The 22,614-nt window shown below is 47.7% G+C and overlaps 1 protein-coding gene across 3 annotated transcripts in view; it reads left to right on the forward strand.

The window, feature by feature from the left end:
• Positions 1–22,614, forward strand: part of cemip (cell migration inducing hyaluronidase 1) — a 66,205-nt gene that overhangs the window by 970 nt on the left and 42,621 nt on the right. The gene's annotated exons all lie outside the window — the stretch shown is intronic.

The raw sequence follows: 22,614 nt of genomic DNA on the forward strand, positions 1-22,614 counted from the left end.
TAAGCGCACGTTTCTGTCATTTTTATGAAATTGTGATTACAATTATGCATGTCCCACGGAAATGAGTGGCTGGTTTGGTTGCTTTCAACATAAACTGCTATGAAGAATGGAAATGTGTTTAATTCTCGTGTTTTATGGGAGTGGGCAATCAATGAGTAGCACTTCGTCTCTTTGGAAGAAATGCGGTCCAGTAATGAACCGCCCTTCATGCCTGTCATTAAAACAAATGCTACCCTGCCGAATATCCTGCGCCTGTGACCGGTGTTTGAGCATCCTCGCCTTGCCTGGCAGTGCGCACTCACCACGACGTGGCCTCTTTGCTCAGAGATGCATCCTGGATCTAAGCTAAAGTTGTTGTCGGGAGCGCTGTTCACGCACACCAGCTCCACTTCCGAAAACGCAAAGCCGTTGAGACCACCGTGCACTGCGTTTGGATGTGCAGCCGCTCTGTGCCACTTCATGCGGGCAGCTGACCCACAGGCTCCGGCTGCTGGGGGCCAAAATGTACTGACTTAGAGCTCCCGTTACGTAGGATTCTTAAGTGCCTGCCACGAGGGCAAACCTTTGCCCCTCCTGCATGTCATGCCATCACTGCACAAATGCAGACCTGCAGGGAACGGCCGTGCTTCCAGCCAGAGTCGCAAGCATGAACCACATGCCTCGCTCTCCCTCTCCTTTTAGAGCGCGCTGGCATCTACTTGGCTTTTTGTTTTTTATTGTATCAGTTCGTTTTATTCCCCCCCGTGAAACTGCAGCCTCTTCTTTGTCATCAGAAAAGGGTGGCTTCGCATTCGCATGCATCAACCACTAAATGGTGTATGAGACTGTGGCGGGAGGGTGCTCCTCACGGGCGTCTGCGTCAGGAGAGCGAGCGGATCTCTCCGAGCTCGTGCTCCCGCTAAGAAGTCTGTCAAACAAGCGGCGGAATGAAATTCGCGGAGAGCGCATGCGACGCGCCGAGTGCCACGCCACGTTAACGGCTTGTGCAATAATCACAGGGTGGTGTAGAGCTGTAGCCCACTATTACACTTGGATCCCACAGGAGTGCAGAAAACTGTCGCACAGCCTGAAGTGGAGATGTAATCACGCCTCCGACTTATTTACATAAAGAGACCATTAGACCAGTGGTAATTGGTTTATTGGGGGATGGAAAGAAATTGCGTAATAGTTGTCTTGCTGCTTTTTTTTTTTTAATAATAAACTGACTGAAGGTTATTTTGGGTTGCATATTGAAGAGCGTGGAGCCAAAATGGCTGGCTTCAGTCTGACCTAGTTAGAGGCAGGTGGGGTCTGACAGAGGTCCTATGACTTCTCTCTCTCCTGCTCTGTCTACTGATGTGGGTTGAGACCACATACCTCTGAATCTAGATTTGGGCTATAGCGACAGCTCATGTGATGAGACTACGGTTACATCTCAATCACATATTGAGCATTGCACAACACAATTGCACTGTACTCATTCTAGTTCAAGTTTGGTTTATTTGTCACATACACAGTCATACACAGTATAACTCGCAGTGAAATGGTGGAGAGTGCTCTGTCCAAACTGAGGAAAAGAAAACAGGGGTGCATAGAGAAATATATATTCTATATATGTACAAAAATATATTAACAATGTATGTACAATATATGTATATTATGTTTATATACACAATGTACAGAATGTACAGATCCATCTTGTAAAATGACATATTTACAGTTTTTATGTTACATGGTGGTAATTGTTACATGCTGGTCATTCTGGGCAGCGTTAATTCCACTTGTTGTCAAGTGAGCCGATTAACCAAGGAGTTACCTGATGACACTTTTTTTTGGCAACAGTGCATGACTTACTGCAGAGAGCACTGTGTCCTGTGACTCCTGGGCCGGAACGCCACCTCCAGTAACTCTCCGAATGCTGTCACGTCACAGCCCGTATGACATTCTCCTAAATTCGTCACCACATGAGAGTGCATGTGCAGATGCATGGCCGGGAGGTCGGACGAGGCTTTTCTATTCCGGACCACGCTCCGCCTCACGCTGCTGCCATGGGCTTTCTGCGTTCATCCGTGCAGCGACATGGCGCTCTCCCTTCCTCCGCTCATTTCCATGCAAATGAATACGTACATGGGCTCAGGAATATTGAAATCCGGGGAGGAACCCATAAGGGAACGTGGTGATTAATATCCGTAGGAAGAACATCTCCATTTGTGGTCAAATTAAGATTCATTTGAATGTTTAAATGATTTTTTTTTTTTTTTAACACAGGAAATGAAACCCTCAGCTGCAAATGAAATCTAAAAGGCTGAAGCAGGTTTCTAATGTTGCGCCGTTTCAAGCGTTGCTCACACGTGACAGTTGGGTTGTGTCATGGGCTTCACTGAAGGTTGCTACATTTAGCAGTCATGCTGTCAGCTCAAGGGGCTCGCAATCCAGGTCTCGGCCACACCCAAGCAGTCCAGATTTTCACTCTGCCCCATCTTCCGATGGGACTAAACCACAAAGTCAGGGCTGCAGAGCTATCGATTACCTAGCTAAGGTGTGTTGTGAGTTGAAACAGAACAAAAACCCTGACCTGGCTGTGCTCAGCAAGGACTGGATCAAGAGCCTCTGGTCGGCGTAATGATATAAAGGTAGGAATCTGCAGAGCTTTAGGTGGTGCCCGATTGCAAACCCAGCTTATGGAGCCGCAGCATGGGGTAGAGTTCACCCTCCAGCTGCTCCGCGAGGAATATGGAGAATGCTGCCTTCCACTTTCTAGATGGGAGGGGAGTCTTGCACTCCTTCCCATATTTAGAGCAGCGAGCAATGTGCTTTGTGCCCTCCAAAACTGTCGAGGTACTTGACAGTTGCAAGGCTTCTTGAAAAATCACATAAGCTTAGCTGGCATGGGCCATGCGAGACCAGTTCAGACGGGTAGCGCGGTGTTATTAGGGATTTGGAAACGACTACTTTTGCTGACGAGCAAAATACTTATTTTGGTTGTTTCTCCTCTGAGCACCAGAGAGCTTCATTGAATGCGTAAAGACAGATGACTGGACCAGCAGGGACGTAGGAGCTGGCGTAGCGCCCCGCTGCCACACCTGGGCTCCCTTCACGAGTGGACCACCAAGGAAACAACCCTGCTCCAATTACCGGGCTCACGTGACAGGCCTTTCAGACCACTCGCTAATTATAAAGTATTCAAAAAGGACCTCGAGTCCAGGGAGAGGCTTCCTCAGCTCATCATGTGCACACACAAGAAGCGGGGAAGCCATTACCATGAAGACCCGGGCCGACAGCGGGGTTTAGGAGTAATGGAGTAGCAGGGCTTCGCCCGTGGCCCGTCAGCCCTCCTTTAGCGTTGGTCTGCTGGAGGGGCTGTGGAGAGGTCGTTTAGTATATTTATTAATGATTAGTATATTTATGTGGTACACGTGTGCAGAATTGTGCCAGTGTGCATTTTTGTGTGGTTTTTGTTTGTGGGTGCGATCCTCTCACACATGTGAGCGTGTACGTGTTTGTGTGTGTATGTGTGTAAAGACGAGATGGCCTCGCCCACGTACACGCGCGCGTACGCTGTTCCATGATCGATGCAAATTGAGCCCCACAATCCCTCATCCTGGTAATAAAGTGAGTCAGACAGCATGGGTGTGCACGTGCGTGTCTGCCCATCATGTCTAGCCAAAGAGGAACTGAGCCTGGCAACAGAGGCCCGTCGGTTATGGATTTTCAGGTGGATGCTGACGGTGCCATCTCCATCCATCTACGCACCATCCCTCAGCCAAGCCTAGCGTCCGTCGGAGCCGGAGTAATCCATCTGCTGCCACAGCCCTCAAACAGGCCCCACCGCACACTCAACGCTCCATCAGACGTTGCCGATGGAAACCTCAAAGCGCGAGCGGCTCCAAAGACGAGCCGTTCGCCGTCAAAGGAGCCGAAGTCTGCGGCTCGTGCGCCATGCGTGTGGACGCAGCCGCGTGAACTAGCCCCGCTCGTGGTTTCCTTTGAATTTCGTGCCATGGCGTCTCGGAGAGAGCTGCAAAAGCAGCTGCCAGTTGGGGGGAGATGACGTTCAGTTCCGCTTTGGCCTACACGGATGATCGATGGCCAAGAGGCGTGCCACGCGTACCAGCACATACCTGCGTGTTCCCCGAAGACAGCCAGCTTACAGAATAAACCTGTAATGATACGGGGAGCAGCACACCCCCAGGGCCCTTATTAACAACCTGCTGCCGGACAGAGTGCTAGAGAGGCTCCCAAAGCCAGGCCATCACGCCCACTCTGGGAAGGCGGAGCAGCCTCAAGCACAGCACAGGAGAAAGGATGGGGCAGCCCGCCGCGGTCACGACCACCTGCTGGCAGGCCGAAATGAAGAAATATGCATGAAACACACACGCGCAAGCTAGCTAGTCATGTTTTCTACCTTATTGTGTGTGTGTGTGTGTGTGTGTGTGTGTGTGAGAGAGAGAGTCTGGGTGTATCTGTGTTTCAGTGTGGTGCGGCGTTTTGCTAGTGCAATGCTAACTTAAATTATTAATGACTGCAACAGAGGGAGGGAGCGATGGAGAACAGCATACGTCGCGCAATTTATAGAATGAGAAATGACAATCAGGGTTCCTCTCATGTGAATCCGCTCATTTTCAAACGGGTGCCTACATTTGCCTGCATTTCTTTATTGATTCCACCGAGAGTTTGTGCGGGAGGAATATTTGATCCGTAACCCCAGTTTATATCAGTATGCTGGTGGTAAACAAGGGAGCAGCAGGGATCCATGCTGATTAGGAAGCACAGTGGTGGCGGAGCTGAGAAAATGCAAACATCATTGATTGTAACCAGAATATTCTGAGTCCCCCCCCCCCCGGCTTTCGGCATTTCATAGAGTTCATAAAATGGATGTTCCTTAAATGAAACGGATGTATATCTGACAGCAGTGCCAGATCGAGAATGGTCATCTTCCCTTCACTCTCTGTAACAATCCACTTAGCAGGGCCACTCACTCCATTGTGCCGTGATGGGCATTTTTCTCTCCGACAGGTACATTTTAGGATCACGTACGCTCAACCCCAAACACACTTCCTATGGCGTCCGGCTGCTCTGTTCAGCGGGGCGCGGCCGCGCGACTCCCGACCCATAGGTCGCGTTTGTGCAAACCTTTGATAAGGCAGCGTAAGGCATATACCGAAGGCACCCGCACAACACCTCCAACACCAGTTCTGGTTTATTTCTTGGCGGAATGTGTTGCTCTAGCCTGCATGTATTTGCTCAGGAATTTCACAGACGTTCACAGTAACGTACGTGAGAGGGAGGTGTGTGGCGGGACCAAAACTCGGAGCCACCTGTATCTGTATTGGCTTTTCCAATCTTCCGATCTCGTGACCTTCTCTTATCCGACAGCGCTGAAGCTCCAGACCCGTGCTGCTCATTGGACCTGTAAGTAACCCTGTGCATCCTCCTCGTCTGGCCTGAGTTGGTCCTGACCAGTCTGTGCACATTCAGCAGTGCTGACTATTTGCTGGCACAGGGTTGGTAGTTCTGGTCTTCGCTGCGATTTGGCCCATGCTGTCCATCAACTAAAGCCTACTTAACAAAAGGTCCAAAAAGGGGCCAGTACACGCTAATCTACTCAACGCACTTACCAATTCATGCAGAAAAAAGCATGAAGAATTCAGTTTATTATGCACCATATGGCACCATCTGTCTGTCGTTGTCCAAAACGGGTCTTACCAGAAGACAGCAACTCTACAGGATTGTGATGAGATGCTTCCAAGGTTACGCATTAATTCATAGAGCGATGGGAGCATGTTGCAGCCTTCCCTTTTCCCTGTTCATTCCCCGTTCCCCATTCACAAGAATTCCTATTCTTCACTCCTGGGTTCCCTGTTCATTCCTATTCTCCACTCCACTTTCCCTGTCTACCGCTCTCCAGGTTTAGTCATCGTTATGAAGAGCTACACAGGAATGCAGCTGTGCAGATCTGATAGCCCGTCTGAGAATATGCAATCATCCACTAATGGCAGTTCGCGATTTGCACATTTAAGAACGTCTACATGTCTCTCCATAATGCAATTAAGCGAGGCACATTTGCACTGGGAGATAAGTGCCCCTTGGTCGAAAGTGGCAGGCTTGTTTTCCGGTAATGACAGATGAAATCTCCAGGACACCGGCTTTTCCAGCGCGACGTGGGGGTTACCGTCACATCTCGCTCAGCGCGTGAAACCTCCGAGAATGGCCATTAAAACAGCAGCATGGTGAAAGGAACGCCGGCACGCCCTCCATGTCATCCGTGTGGCATCCGTGCCACCGACTTGTGCTGCTCTCCTCTTCCACTCTCGTAGGAACCGGCGGCACGCTACCGTTCGTCCCCGCGCTCTCGGCTCACCCCGGCCAGAGTTATTCAAGCACGTCCCTCCCCAGTGTTTACTGGGAGCGTCTGTTCCTCATGGGCGCTGTTGCAGGCAGGGTCAAAGGCCACCTGCCTTGCATCGCCGTACAGATTTCAGGCGCAAAGCCTTTGACAGCCTGGCTGATAGCCCCTTAGAACAATGAACATGGAAAATTGGGCAAAGGAGATGATGTCAGTGCCAGAGGCCGTGGGTGACTCTTCTCTTAGCGTTCTCAGGGCTGCCATGATTGGACCCTCCCCCTAGTTCTGTCAAGATTTAAGACTGAGTCACATACAGTCTTTGGCTGTTTATTCTGTTGGATTATGATAAGGACATTAAACCTTAAAGATTGTTAAGAATCTGAAGGTTGTGTGACATAAGAGGTTTTATATGGCGCATTAGGCAAGCAGTTGAAGAACGCTCAGGCAGGCCTAGCAGAGCTTTCCGGTCAACAATTGATGAGTTCCTCCTCACTGCCTGGAGTAGGGAACTGTGGATTTCCCGAGAGAACTATGTAGTGTAAAACAAAACACAAAAAAAACCATTGCAGAATCCCAGTGCGTACATAATTCAAATATCGCATTAGTGTACTAGCTTTGTTGTGCTAGCTGTCTCTGTCTAATCAGGAAACGTCTGGCTCTGAACAGGGCACTGACTCTTCCCCCATGGACTTTAAGTCCTCCTGATGAAGGAGTGAGAGGGCAGGGACAGTTTGTCTTTTATCTACTGTTTAGTTATGTTTCCTCAAGGTCTGGCATCTTTTGGACATTTCAGGGGTCTGTGTGTATTCTGCAGGCCTACCCACTGTAGTTTACCATCTCGGGAAGTTTAAGCTAATTTGAGTAACAGTTTGAGAATCATTCATCGTTAAACGCGCACCCAATTAAGGGATTCTCCGAGATTAAAGTGGACAGAGGGAAGAGAAGCTTAAATGGTAACATTAGTAAATCATTAGTGTGCTTTAATTGTATTTTTTCATGCCTGTGCCAGATAATACTTCGTTTATTAGTTCCTTTATGCAGGTCCCTGTCGCTCAGTTTCCTTAATAAGATTTGAGGTGGGTTTGTTTTTTTGCGGGGGGTTTTTTTTGTGATGGGAGGCCGATTGCTGTCCAAGAGCTCGGGGAGGAACGACAATGGCATTGTGTCTTAATGATAAGTCATCTGCAGCTTATTCCAGACAACGTTCTGTTACTAATTAAGAGTAATTTTGGTTGAATGGATGTTCTGTTCTGGGTACCAGCTTTTCATTCCACACTCTTCAGATTAAGTAAAACCTCTGCTAAACCTTTCTAATTATTTTGTGTTAGCTTTTACAAAGGAAAAAAAAGATGCCATGATAATGAACATTAGCTTTTTAAATAAGGTAAGACATTTTCCACTATTATAACATTCTTTTGCTTTCCATGGCTGTTTGAACGTTCTTTTTGTTAATGTTGATAATTATTGTATCTGAATGATATTGGGGGCTTTTGTAGAGCAAAGCAGATCTGGAATTAAACGGGATGAAAGTGAATGTGATTCTTTGTATATTGTGGGAGCTTGACATCCTATATTGGCCTTAAGATTCTGTGCTGAATAAATGCTGATGTATGTTTGTACAGTGAGTCATACTACTATGACTGTGCGTGTGTGTGTGTGCATGCACATGTCCTGACCCTTTCTCTTTCTTATATACCTCCTCTTCCATTCGCTCCATCTCATTCCTCTCGTCACCAAACCAACAAGTTCTGGCGTGTTGACATTCTGTGGGCAGACCTCCTACATCAGCGGCGTGCCTCGTGCCTGGGTGTCACGGTGCCTGCTGACCCTCGGGTCAAGTCAATACTTTCCACTGAAGCGCTCACATAAGCTCCTGGAAACAGGTGCCTGTGGCAGCCCGTTAAGACTCCCCAACCCCCCAGCCTGGGCGCAGCACCGTAGCAGCTAGCATAGTGACGAGACATTACGGTTTTATGTTTGCTCTATTCCTGCTTCGGAAGCCGGCCGTTATGCGCCGCTTTGCCTAGCTGACACTGCAGAAATTTCTGGGCTTCTTAGGAAACAAATATTCTATTAATGTATCCGTGTCATGCAAATAGGCAAAAATGTAAATTCTCTGTTGACGTCTATAGAAATGTACATGGAAAAAAAACATTTATCAGAAGACCCTATTTTTGTATTTCTGTGACACCGTGCTGTGGCTCACCCTTCTTGCTTTCATGAATAATAAGAAGAAAGGTCTGCAGGAATTATGAGCAGGCGCTGGATGAGTGCTTGCTTCACGCTTGCTAGGCCAAAAGATAAAGTCTGTTACTTTTGGTGTGGAGTGGAAACACCCTGTGCCGTCCCTCACCTGACTGACAGACCAGTGACCCTGGTGTAGAGGCGAAGGACGCTCGTGTTGTTGAGAACTAGAAAAGAGGCTCGCATATTTTAACCGGAGTGGTGTCAGAGCATGCTGGGGGGGTCAAGCCTGTGTCACCGAAAACAGGCCAAGTGTGAGTGAAGACAGAACTTCAATGGAAGTGAAGACATAACCTTTTAGGAGTTTAGTGGTTTGGAGTGGGTTTTAAGACCAAGACCAAAGCATGGATTCCATTCCATAAGTAAACACAGCTGTGGTGGTAGTTTTGGAAGAAATCTTATCAAAAAAATATTGAAACAAAATCCATAACATGGATCTTGAGGAATTCTGATTGGCCGAGGCCGTGAATTACATTTCAAAGGCCATGTTACTAACCAGCATCATAACACTATATACACCGATGCATGTTTAGCTAATAATATTGAAAAATGCCTCAAAATGTTACTAGGGCCAGGCCAGTTCAGCACGCCAAGGTTGCGTTTTCCAGCTGAGGGCCTCCGTGGCTGTGTTGCGCAGACAAGCTGAATGCTCCCTTACAGCCTGGCTCCGTGGGTGGGGGGCTACGGAGCAGCAGGGTGCCGGACGTCACAGTAGGCCATTGACGGAGCGCAGTGGGGCAGAGCGACTTGCGACTCGCTCCTGGCGTCCACGTTTCGCTGCACAGAAACAGGATCCATCCAGGCCCCCCGGCCTGCGCCGAGCAGAAGCGGAGACGGAACCAGACACGAAAGAGAGCCTTCAATTAGCGTGTCGCCGGACGAGCGGCCGTCACAGTTGCGTCTCGCTTGTCTTTTTCCTTTCACTTACTCTCCTTCTCCCCTTTCCCCGCATTCTTTATTTTTTTTCCTAGGCGGAATATTTAATGCAGTTGACACATTTCTCAGCGGGTAATATAACTCCTCACGAGCTGTGATAAATATTTGCTTCAGACCCGGGCTTCGGGCCTGCTCCCATCACCACAGAAGCACGGGAGCGGCAGGAATATTTATAAGCCGCGGAGGCCGGTGGCCGTATATCACAAAGGAATTTCCACTTTCACTCCGAGCGTGTGCCAGTTTTAAGGTCAGCCATGCGTGCCTGTGTTGTTGCAACGATTATCAATATCAAAGATATCAGATTATCCCTGAAACAGCAGCGATTTCTTAAGCCAGCTGTCTTGTGACACAGTACATTCTGAGCAGGCAGTCTTCTTGCACAAAGGCCCAGATTGTTTAGGAGATTCCCCAGTCATCGTTTTTCTTCTGTGATCTTGCTGCAACACCGATCTGGACGTGGCGGGAACGTCAGTCTCAGGGTTTGATCCCATGCAAGATGTTGACGTGACGACTGTTGCACTGCTACCTCTTGCCCTTTGACAGCCGTCATCTGCCGCTGATTGGCCTCAGAGCTTGCGCTCTCCTGGAGATGAGTCCGAGCATTTGCATGGCATAATTAGGAGGCGCTGTTCTAACGGCCGGGTGGTCGGTGTCAGCATGGTGGGCTCGTGACGGGTGTATTTCGTGGTGGCATCTCATCCGTGGTGGCTGAGGGTCTCGCCGGCGTGCAGCACACGCTGACCATGAGTCGCCTGGAACACGCCGCCCTTCCTTCTGGGACGCTCCTCCACTTTTACTGCACATAATTAGCAGTCTGTAGGTGCAACAATAGCAGTGTTGGACTGCTAGGGACATGAGTGACACTAATGAATTTGGCAACAATGGACGTGTATGTGTGTGTGTGTGTGTGACCCTGAGCTCTTTTATTTTACTGTGTGAAATATATCTGTGTCCACTGGGATACTTTCTGCTTGGGTCGTAGCTTCCTGACGTGACACACACACACACACACACACACAGACACACACACACTGCTTCCCTTTCATATTCTCTCTCTTATTGTGTTTCCATGACTTTTTTGTTTTTCTTATCTTTTTTAAAAATGTTCTTTCTTTACTAGTTACTCCCCCCCCCCCCCCATATTCAAGTACCCATCTCCTGTCTGGACACAGTATTGTTTAAAAGAGACATGCCCAGTGCGACAAAAATGACTGTGTGCGTGTGTGGTGTGTGTGTGTGTGTGTCCCCGCCCATGTCTGCCGGTTCAAAATGATATCCATCTCTCCCACGAAATGACACTCCAACATAGTCACACCCCAAGACTGCAGCATAAACTTCAAAAGCAGATAAGCAGGGCGTATATCAGGCTCCCTCCAGTCGTCCTGACGTCCTCTGTAATAACATATGAATCGTGCAAAGGGACGCAGCTCAGACGAGGGTTCACTACAGTCTGCTCTCAGCACCGCTCTCTAAGAGCCTGTTTGTAGCCCAGCCACATGCCCTTTGGTCCCAGACTGGGTTACACTCTGTTTCAACACCACAACATTGTACTTTGTGACTGTTGTAGAGTCTCATTTTAGCTTTCTGGGTTGTTTTTAATTTTTTTTTCCTTTAAGCCCTCAAGACCAGCATGTATTGGACACACGCCACACTTGTTTTAGCTCAACACGCTTATGAAAGTTCATTAATATTGTTAACTTCTATTACACATCATTCTGACATTGAGTGTTTATGACCTTGGTAAGCGTCTAACGCTGCAAAATGGTCAGCTGCAGCCTTTCAGCAGACGCATGTCCTCTCAATTGCACTCACGAGGAGGGCTTATAATCACTGTAATCACCGTCACCCTACTTCACAATCAGACGCTGCCAATCCGGCCACCGTCGAGTGCGCATTTGGCAGAAGCCGTGCATTTGTGCGTGTGTGTGGCGGCACGTTTGGGTGTGTGTGTTTTGGGCGCGCGCGCGTCCTCCGCAAAGAGGCAGCGGTGGTCTCGTCCCCCTCCGTCCGTCGCAGCGGGTGGGGCGACAGTCCGCACGAGGAGGGAGTGTGGCGCTGGACGCATGGATGCTCGTTATTGTTTTTGTTTGCGGCGCTGTGGGAGCTGCAGATGGTTTAGTGCTGAGAGGTTGGGTGTGGGGTGGGCGGAGGGGTGGGGTTGTCTGTCGGGGAAGTAGCACTGACAGGAATGTTTGTGTTGTACATGTGTGTCTGCATATGGCTGTGTGCGCGATAAACTGCTGCGAGGAAGCTGGGGTGAAGGCCGACATCCGATTGCTCTCGGGAGTGGCAGCATGGCACTGCCAGAGATGCATCCAAAAGAGCTGACGGAATATGGGAAATGAGAGTTGGGCGGAGCAGGACAGAGGTCAGCTGGAAAGGTAGGAGGTATGGCTGGGTGGAGAGACAGAATGGGAAGGAAAGTTGTGTTATTACAGATCTCTTTATGTTCCACCTTATGTCGAATGGACAGAAACCACCAACCGATGCAGAGCTGAGACTGCTTGTCGGATAATCAACCGGCCGCACATTTAAAATGACTCGGCGTTTGGCTCACTGACAACACGGGCATTCTGGGTAAAGAGGATATGGAGGATTCCATAACAGCGGTAGGAAGGTGAGGGCAACACGAGAAGAAGATCGGAGATTCAAAGAAATCTCTGGAACAGACAAATCAATCATGAAAGACTAAGGGCATGGAAGTGGCCATGATGCAGCCAGGATCGATATTTGTCCCATGAAGAAAATAGCAACTCATTGACCTTCTCTCTTAACACAGCTGGTGGGAATTCGCTGGGTGACAACACAGAACCTAAACAGAAGCATCTTCTAGAGATTATTAATGCAGTTTAGCAATGGAATCAATTGTCTGTCTCTCTGGGAATGTGCTGGTACATCAGCACATAGATAATAGTTTCATTACTCAGGTTTGTTTTTTTGGTTTTTTTTTTTAATTATTATTGTTATTATTTAAAAAAAAACCTTCCCACCCAGTAAGTTGACCCAGCGTTTAATTAAAACACTAATATCATGGATCTAAGTGTAGGGGACACACAGTACACAAGATCGATATTCGGTGAGCTTTGAAATCTACATAATGATCATGACTGGAACATTATTGCTGTAATTACACTATTTCTTTGAGCAACCTTTATTAATGTACATTAATGTGCCATTTCATAACAGATTTTAATCCGACTCAGCACAAATGTTGCTCGCCCGATCCCTTCCTTGGGAGTGCGTTCATTCCCTCACCACCGCTCTGACGTGGTTCCTCGCTGTTGCAGGTCTGCGCTGCGGCGACGCCTACGTTTTGTAAACGTTCTTCACGTGGATCGAGTCCAGAACCTTTTTTATTTATTTATTTATTTATTTATTTTTGTTCATCTCCGCTTCGGTTCCTGGGATCCTTCTTGTACGGCTGCCAAAATATTGTTGGCTCGGCCCTGCGTTGTTACGCCTCTCCTGCCATCTCGAAGAAACGAATCGTCACCTCTTAGTAAAAGCCGCACTGGCGCTTGTTCCCCTTCTGCTCGCGTTCGGCTTCCATTTAGATTACATCTCGGTTATTTCCTTATTTCCTAGGTGCCAGCGGTGCACTCTCCCTCTTTCCACACTCGCTTTAAAGCAACACTTACTGGAGCAGACCGCGCAGTGGTAACAAATCACGCTTATTTGGATGCGTGCTGCTGTCAGCTGGCAGAGCCGAGTGGTTCTTTTACGTTGGTTTTCCACATGCACGGGAGGACAGGGGAGAAGGAGAACAGGAGAGCGGAGTTGGGGCCTGTCTCTCCGCACGCCGGAGGTGGTTATGTAATATATTGCAAGCTGAAATGCGAAGTTTCCAGGGGGCGGAGGCTTCAACCTTCCGCGGGGAAGAAAGCTCGCTACGTGTGCGAACTCGCTGGAGGAAAATGACAGTAATGCTGGGTGAAGTCCAGGCACACACGGTTTGTTTGCATTGTGTGCAACGTATGGAATTTTCAGTGGTGGTCCAAAATGTTTTTTGTTATTATGTTTTATTGGTTTGAGAGCAGTGTGCCCTCACACGCACCCTTAATTCCTCTATGTGCTCAATGCATATATTTCATAATTAGTTCACTGAGGTTGACTACTAATTGGCTGGCAGGTAGTGGGCTTGGATTTGAAAGCTACAGCCACTCTGCTTTGGGCCAGTGCCTTTTTTTTTTTACTTTAATTACTCGCATTTCTAGTAAAGGAGCTTCTCCCACATAAGCATGTGGAGGAACATGCAACTTGGCATAGAACCTCTAAAAACTCCGTTCTTTACAAATCCTAATCTAATTTGGAAAAAACATTGGCAGGAGATGCAAATCAGAAGTAGGTGCACTCTACTATCCCTGTGGGTGGGTGGGTGTGCATGCTGGTGTTTGAGCCACAGGCCTTACTGACTATATTACTGCTATTAATGTTGTATGTACGTGTCTATTTGTGTGTATGCTTGTGAGTTCCTATGTATGTGTGTGTGTGTGTGTGTGTGTGTGTGTGTGTGTGTGGTATCCCAGTAAGTTGGACAGCACATATAAATCAAAGTGAGCAATTGCACCTTTAAAAGGCAAATAGAGAGAGGGGCTTTAGAATGCTGTTTCCCCTGCATTGATGGTGCTGTTATTTGGGTCAGAACACTGGCTGCCTCCATCCGTATCTCACTGGATGCCTTCATGGACGACTCCTTCAGCACGTTGGCAACAGTTAAACTCATTCTGTGTCTGCACAGAAAGCACACCAGAAACGTGCTCTTAACAATACATTAGACATTTTAAAATCAATGTATGCATTATTAGGAAAAATGAATCCATCAGTAAGCCCATATACAGTATGGCAGACACGAGAGAGTCCGCTGATTACCGATGAATCCTTAAAGAACTTCATCTAAAAGGGTCTAACACTCCAGACCTCTGGAGCTGCCTTTTTGCTCCATACAGGATCACCACAGAAACACCAGGGAAGATACCTGTGGCCTGCTGGCGTTTATACAGCAAAAAGCCTTATGACACGTTCAGAAGGGACAACTAAGCATTTCACCATGGAAACAATGAGCAGAACATTGCAGAAATGCTGTGCGTGTGCAGTGAGCATTGCGTTATCATGGTAACAGATGACATCAAACTGCTGCATGGCTGCCACGTGCCTGAAGCATCTTTAAAACAGAACAATGAGCTTGCTAGGTGAAACAAAAGGGAAACTCGAGGAAGTGGAGAACAACTCTCCTAGCACAGAATTCTCTTTCATCTTTCAAAACTGATTGTGCTTTTGTGGACACTATCTTGTTAAATGGGATAAAACACAAATCATTCTACAATTTTTCAGCATCCATCTGATATCATTGAAAACAGAATTCAGGTGATGCTGACAGTGTATATTTCTTCTCCCCCATAAATCTGTCGTCGAAAGGCCAAAGTGTGGCAGTTCAGAGCCACACACACACACCAGTAAAAGTGCTAGGTCTACCGTTCAAATACTTTTGGTCCTGCGGCAGGTGGTCAGCAGCGTGGCACACGGAGGCTGTCAGGTTGAAGGTCCCGTGGGTAAAGGGAGAGAGGCGTCTCGCATGTCACTGCCTATTGTACAGCAAGACTCCTGAAATCCAGCACTGTGCGGATGGTCTTGCCGGGGTGACGGCGCTCTAGGTCAGCAATCATTGTCATCCGTATTGCCACGAGCAGAGATCTGGAACTGCTTTTTTGCTGCTAACCGCATGCCATTTCGTTTCTTTCAGCGCTAAAGGTCAGTTTCCGGACTGGAGCATAGCAAAATACCTCGGCACTGAACATGCACATTCAAGTATTAGAAAAGACTGTAATGCGCACACCCAAAAATCAGCAACGGGATTTTGGCGAAAAAGGAGAACGTGGGTAGTTGGGCAGGAGGTGAGGGAGCATTATGCACCCAGATCGCAACGAACGCGAGGTGTTTGGAGAGTTGATATAATCCACGTAGGAAGAAAGCAGGATGCACATATTTTCCAGCATATTAAAATATGCCTGACTGTGAGTTCCCACTGTGCTATTTGGTTCATGGAGTTTGACAAAGGGAAGGAATGCTGGCTTGGCTCTTTGCATGTCTATTAAATGTCCAAAGCTGCCCACGACAAAAAAAAAAAAAAAAAAAAGAGAGCGAGAGAGACATGGGAGCGGCGCAACCCTCAAAAACATGACTTGTTCTTCGCCACCTTGTCACACTGGCTTTGATTCCACTCACATGAAGAGTACATTCTGTCTTTGTCCAGCCAACAACAGGTCCGGTGCACGCACAAATAAGTTATTTGGCTTTCGTGCTGCGGCTCGTGCTTCAATGTGAAAAGGACACAAATAGCCTTGTCACAGAAAGTTGGCATCAGAGATTAAATATTCTATGCAAATAGGTTTGGCAAAAGAAGGCCTGTCATTTACTGTATGCCTTTATGAAACACAAGAACAACAGAAATAACAAGACAAATGTGCCAAATAGTCAAATCCAGCTGTCAGCAAGGTCAGGCTCCTCTGTGGTTGTGTGTAAGGTAATGTTTCACCATCATGTTAAATTCACTTAGTACAGTAACTCAGTAAGACTGGGATAACACGCCATGACTGCACCTATTTCAGGCATACTGCCTAGTCTGCAACATATATACATGTACACTTTGATCTCTGTGATTAAAAGACAGAAAATAACTGAGGTTAAGTTAAAAAAGAGGCACAGAGAGCCTGTGTTTTCCCCCCTCTTTTTAGTGCGTAACAGCATTAACTGTCACTTAAACAATTAGTGCACAGTAGTAATGCTGAGAGCAGTAACGGATCAGATGAGGGATAGAACGTTTTAACGCCAACACAAAGCTCCTGCTAATCAATTAGACAAAACAAATCCCTTTTTAATCAGCTCACACGATGTCCGTGCTTCACCCTATCCCCCGAAAGCTCGCGGAGAACAGACCCAAAAGAGAGAGACAGACCACTTCAGATCGACTGGCATAATTCTCTAGCTTTTTCAGTATAGGGTAACCCATTTGGTGTTTTACAGTGCCATCATGCTGTTGTTCACCACAGGGCTTTTACTGGAAGGGCTCAGTCTGTTTTCTTCACATTCAAAGAGTGCGACTTTAGATCAGATGTTAAAGGAACACACAGTTTTTACCACCACAAAGTAACAAACAGTATTTATGAAAGTGATTGATTATTTATTACTTTTACATTTGCTCTATAAAGTGCAGCTGCTTTGTAGCACCTGAATGAACCTGTTTATGCTCCATAGAGCCGGCCATGTTTAAAATAGATTTAGTACAGGATCTCTGATACATCCAGGCCACTAGGTGTCAGCGTAATGGCAGTTTCATAATGTGAAGACTAATCAATGGAGAAAATGATTTAAATGGACGCCCTTCACCCCTATCAATAATGCAATAAAGGTTCATGATGGGTTCACGAGGCCCCTCCCCAGGGGTGTCGTTAGGGGTGGGGGACATCGGGGGTTAAGCTCTGAATGTTTCAGCACCAGCCTCGAATGATTTTGTCCGTCTCAGGTTTATTGGGCACTGCTGCCTCTTTAAGAGGCTGTGCTGCAGACCTAGCTAATGTCCCTGCTAAAATACTGAAACATCAGCCGGAGTGACAGTGGCTCACGTCTTCTGGGACGTGTCTCATAATATGGAGTGTAACTTTTTTGTTGCATTTTAATATGATCGTAACACTTTACACTTGCAAAGTTAGGAAATGGACATGTGATTCTAGCAAATGTTTTTTGTTTTGTTTTGTTTTGGTTTGTTTTTATGGGAGAGGGAGGCAAGATTTTAAAACGGCCCCTTCTTTAATTAGTGCTACAGATCCTGCGTACTAGGTGCTATTTTCCAGTCCTGTCTATTGCAGGTCTTCCAGTTCGTGTTCATGCTAACTCTTAGCTGATGCTCAGATGTCTTTCCAGATTAGAAGTTTCCAGCTGTGTACCAAATGCATCTGAAATCTGTCTCAAATGTACGACCCATAACTTCAGCGGCTTGCCTTCTCAGTGGCATGATGCATCCTCGAAACTTCTTCTAGTGGGTGAAGTGACCTGTTGCATTTGAGACCTGGTACATTGTTGGCTAAATTAAAGCCGGGGGATGGGGTGGAACCAGCAAACTCATTCAGTCACTCCCAGGCTTTCATTTCATAAAAGCACCTTTCAGGTCACAGAGGGGTGAAAAGAGCACATTTAATTTCTACAGGTGGGCACGATAAATAAAAAGCCTTGTATAAAAATATGCGGCCATGTTGGGTTTTTTTAAATTGTTTTTTCCCCTCCCCCCCAAGCACCTTTCCACAGGCATTACCCTGTCCTTGAAGGCAGGAGGGGGAAAATCCCAACGTTCCCTGTGAATGTAACAGAACAGGAAACTGAACAGAGCCATAAGTGGAGGCCTATTTGACGGCTTTTGTGCGAACATGCCGGACAATTAAGGCACCTTAATGTTGAACTGATTGAGACCTGAAAGAGGCCTGATTGGTTGAAAATCGTTGACTGATGAGGCATCTTGTGCCTTATCTCCCCCGTTTTTCCATGGAGAGTGGATGAATAGGGATGCTTGTCTCCAGAGGGCTCTGGCCGGGTAGCAGGTGGTCACGTGCCGAATTTGGCAGTGTGGGTCAGATCCTCCACGCTCCCGTTTGACTCTTTCTGCAAGCAGCTGTGAACTTCGCCTTCACTGACAACTCTCAGGCTCCTCGGGAGAGGGAAACATCTGAGACGTCTGAGAAAGGGATTGAAGCACTGGCCCTTTGTGTACATCACTTGGTTTCCAAAGTTGAACGTGAGAAGTAATACTTAGAAGTGAGCAGGGAAAATTCTGTCATCACTTGACAGACCTCACTTACTCTGTTACCAGAGTTATTACCGTCACCTTTTCCCTCAAGGACAAGTATTAAGTTAACATGCGTTGCCATTAGGATCTTGGCATTTCAAGCCTAAACTGAACAGGCCTAAGAGATGCAATTACAGACTATCAAGGATAAGCACCACTGCCAAGCTATTCATGTTTGCCACTGTTGACCATAGTTTGAGTGCCTCAGTTTACAGGCATTTCTGCCCAATAAAACATCTCACTGCCTTGAACAGAAATTTGACAGTTTTGCCAGGAAATGACTTAAGTGGGCTTTGTTTAAAGGATTCATCTTAAAACTCCCACCAGTCCTGTTTTCAGCGCTTTTAAGTGCCATTTCACCTTTATGAATGGGAGTGTGCAAGGACAAATGCCGAAAGGGGAAGTTAATGAGGAAGACGGGGCATTTCACCAGCCCACCCTCCTCGTAGGGCATCTGTCGGCTCCCAAGCAGCTCTGAAGGATCGGAAGGACAAACGGCCCAAAGAAGAGGTCGTGGCCCTCGGAGCGATCTGGGAGCCCCACGAGCAAACTGCTGCCGCGTAGTTTCGGGCTGTGATGAGCAACAGCGTGTGAAGTTGTGGAAGCGGTTAGCAGCTATCTGGGTTTGGTCTCTCTTCACATCTTTTACTCGCCTGTCTTCTTTTCCTTGTTTCATCATTTTCAGAGCTGTTGAGTAAGACCTGGGGGGTAATTCCTACTTTATCACCCAACACTGACGTTCTGTTTCTTTGAGGCAGCAGCCTTCTGGAGCTTTGATTCCCCTGATGGAATGGAGGCAGTGGTGGAAGGACTCTTCAAAAGGGAATTGCAGAAGAAAAAAAAGACCACATCTTTCTCTTACTGGATGATTTCTCTCCTGCACTGTTAACCTTCCCATTCATTCCACTCAATAAAGCAAGCAACACATCAACCAGCTTGACAGAGCATTTAAAAGAATGACAAACAAAGCCCTTATTTTTATGTATTGGGCACAAGATGCTGATTTATTGAAATGTTGCAAAAAGAGTTGTTGTTTTTTTTTTGCTTCTTCCATCCAGTATTGCTCATGTAAAATTGCACAGAAAATAAGTTTATCTCGTCTGAGGGGAAAGAAAAGCAAAGAGGCACAGACGGAAAGACGGAAGCCAAGGCGGAGTCTCGGAATCTACGGAGCAGCGACTGGTCGCAAGCAGCAGGCTAGACACGTGGCCGGCCTTAATCGGACTTCAGCTCTTTCTCTGCGTCAGCATCAAGCTCCCCTCATCCCCCACCCCGTTAAACAGGCTCCATGCTCACCTTCTTTCGCGGCTAACCGGGGACCCTTCAGCCGTGCCTGCTGCCCGCTTCGACCTGGTCTGAGGTCACGTGAACTCCGATTGTGAGATCGCAGGGGTGAAGTCGGCCCTGGAGTCGGATTTCTTATCTGCCATGCTATAATTACCCAGCATGCAATTACGGCGCTGGTGGGAGCTTCCCTTCTCATAAACCCAATTCTGTCTGGAACTCTGAAGTCACAAGCATAAACCCATCAGAAGTTTAATGCAGCATCGTAATGACTTCAGTGAGGCCAGCCTGCCAAACCTCGTCTGTGTCAGAGCTTATGAGGTAAGGCCTGATGGGAAAGGAGAGAATGCTTTTAACATCGAACTTTCAAAATCACTCAGTCATTTTTAGTGCTCTCAGGCCCGATCTTACTGATGCGCACAGTCGTCTGTCTAGCCGAACCCGATCTCAAACATGTTCCTCCTCGCGCCTTCACACCTCCCCTCATATTAGACCCCTTCAGACGTGCCTGGCTGCACAATGGATCTTGCATGTCCACTCCCCGTGCCTCACTTATTCCAAGCCTGCTCATCACATCCCGTCTGCGTCGAGAACGCAGTATCAGATTGAGCGGGACAAGGTTCAAATTTCTGCACCCGGCTACGCCAGAACAGGGAGCTAACCAGTCGTTTAACACTTTGCGGCAGGACCTGCAAAGGGGAGACAGTCGGCGGAGAGACTGCTGCTTAACACCTGCCCAACGTGGAGATGAAATGAGCTTGTTAAAGAGGTTGGTAGGGGTGCGCGCAGTTTGAACGTTTACTGGAAAAAAGGGAATGAATGTGTTGTTGTTGTTGTTGTTGTTTTTTAATCTCCCTGACTGTTGTTTGTGCTGGCCTCTCTCCAGATTTCAGTTTTTTCAGTTCCACCATTATGCATAACCAGATCCGCATATAATATCTAAAAGGTTTAGCAGTGGCTCAATCAGGAACTCACATGTAAAGTTCTTCTAACTGGAAGCCTCGGCACAATAAAAGCCCCCATTTCTATGATTGCTGTGAATGCCCCCCCCCCCCCCCCCCCCCGCCTAATTTGATTGCAGGCAGTTATGGTGGAAGAAGTAGCTGACTGTCTGATTGTGACAGTCTGATTGTGTGCGTGCAGAACGCATGAATGCTGTCACTCGCATTGAAAGCCTGCTGTACATTCATTGAGTTTCGGCGCAAGAGCGAGCGCCGGGTGTGGCCCCGAGTAAAAGGCAGATTGTGCGCGCCGATCGGCTCCCACGGCTGCTCTCCCACGGCTGCTCTCCAGTGAGAGGGTCTTCCTCTCCTTCTCACTTTAGAGCGGATCATTACCATGACTTGCATCACTTGGCACTTCACCTCCTGGAGAGGCCCTCTTGTCTGGCTGAGTTGCACTGTCGCTGTTAGTAAGCTAAGTGTCAGGGATCACGCCCCCCTGTTATCACTGTAGAGATGATGGAGGAACGTTTGCAGGAACAGACACGTAATGGTGCAGAAGAATTGTCTCTAAACAAGTCACATTTGCTGTGTTTAAGGTTAGTGTTCAGTGTAAATATTAGCCCTGTGTGCCGAGAAAGTCTATCTACCAAGGAGGACACTCACATCATGCATGTGGTGAGTTCCAGTGGACGCTTGTCCAAGCACTCACGTCATGCATGTGGTGAGTTCCAGTGGACGCGTGTCCAAGCACTCGCGTCATGCATGTGGTGAGTTCCAGTGGACGCGTGTCCAAGCACTCGCGTCATGCATGTGGTGAGTTCCAGTGGACGCGTGTCCAAGCACTCGCGTCATGCATGTGGTGAGTTCCAGTGGACGTGTGTCCAAGCACTCGCGTCATGCATGTGGTGAGTTCCAGTGGACGTGTGTCCAAGCACTCGCGTCATGCATGTGGTGAGTTCCAGTGCAGGTGTGTCCAAGTACTCACGTCATGCATGTGGTGAGTTCCAGTGGACGCGTGTCCAAGCACTCGCGTCATGCATGTGGTGAGTTCCAGTGGACGCGTCTCCAAGCACTCACGTCATGCATGTGGTGAGTTCCAGTGGACACGTCTCCAAGCACTCACGTCATGCATGTGGTGAGTTCCAGTGGACATGTGTCCAAGCACTCACTTCATGCATGTGGTGAGTTCCAGTGGACATGTGTCCAAGCACTCATGTCATGCATGTGGTGAGTTCCAGTGGACGCGTGTCCAAGCACTCACGTCATGCATGTGGTGAGTTCCAGTGGACGCGTGTCCAAGCACTCACGTCATGCATGTGGTGAGTTCCAGTGGACGCGTGTCCAAGCACTCACGTCATGCATGTGGTGAGTTCCAGTGGACGCGTGTCCAAGCACTCACGTCATGCATGTGGTGAGTTCCAGTGGACAGGATTCATTAAGTGATCCCATCTGGGAGTTTCTTGAAATATGACCCATGAACTATGAATCACCTGTGATGATTCTAAACTTAACCCTGTGGAGTCACTTCACAGACTTTGTACTTTGTACCTCTGAATTTGGACTTTGATGCATTTATTACAGACCTTGTTTTGAAGCACTAAGTCTGTTATGCTGCAGTTTTTTCATCGGCCCTACCTTTTTGAAATCCAGTGGGATTCATATGCATAGATTCTGTGTGCAACATATGATATCTTCTATCAGTGTGTTGAAAGTGTCATTTATTGTGAAATATACCTTTCAAATTTAGCTCTAATTATATAATAAGTAGAGTGCAGTTTAAGTGAGAATCTTTTAAGTGGGAATATGTTTCCCTTAACGACCTGACCACGGTCTCGTTATTCTGCTCCGCCTGCTCTTTCACTAATGATGGGGGCATTTCTACGTCCACGCAGACCCCTCTCTTGGGAATGGAACAGCGGTAGCCAACCTAACCGCTCCTCCTTAGCACTCTGTTCCTCTCTCTCTGTCGCATTCACTCCCAAAAGCTCATTGAAACATTCACACAGCGCTGCACGGTGATCAAAGTGTCCGACCTCATGAGACCTGAG

Source organism: Electrophorus electricus, chromosome 3 (genome assembly GCF_041902795.1).
Source record: "Electrophorus electricus isolate QZ-2024a chromosome 3, ASM4190279v1, whole genome shotgun sequence".
Taxonomy (NCBI): domain Eukaryota; kingdom Metazoa; phylum Chordata; class Actinopteri; order Gymnotiformes; family Gymnotidae; genus Electrophorus; species Electrophorus electricus.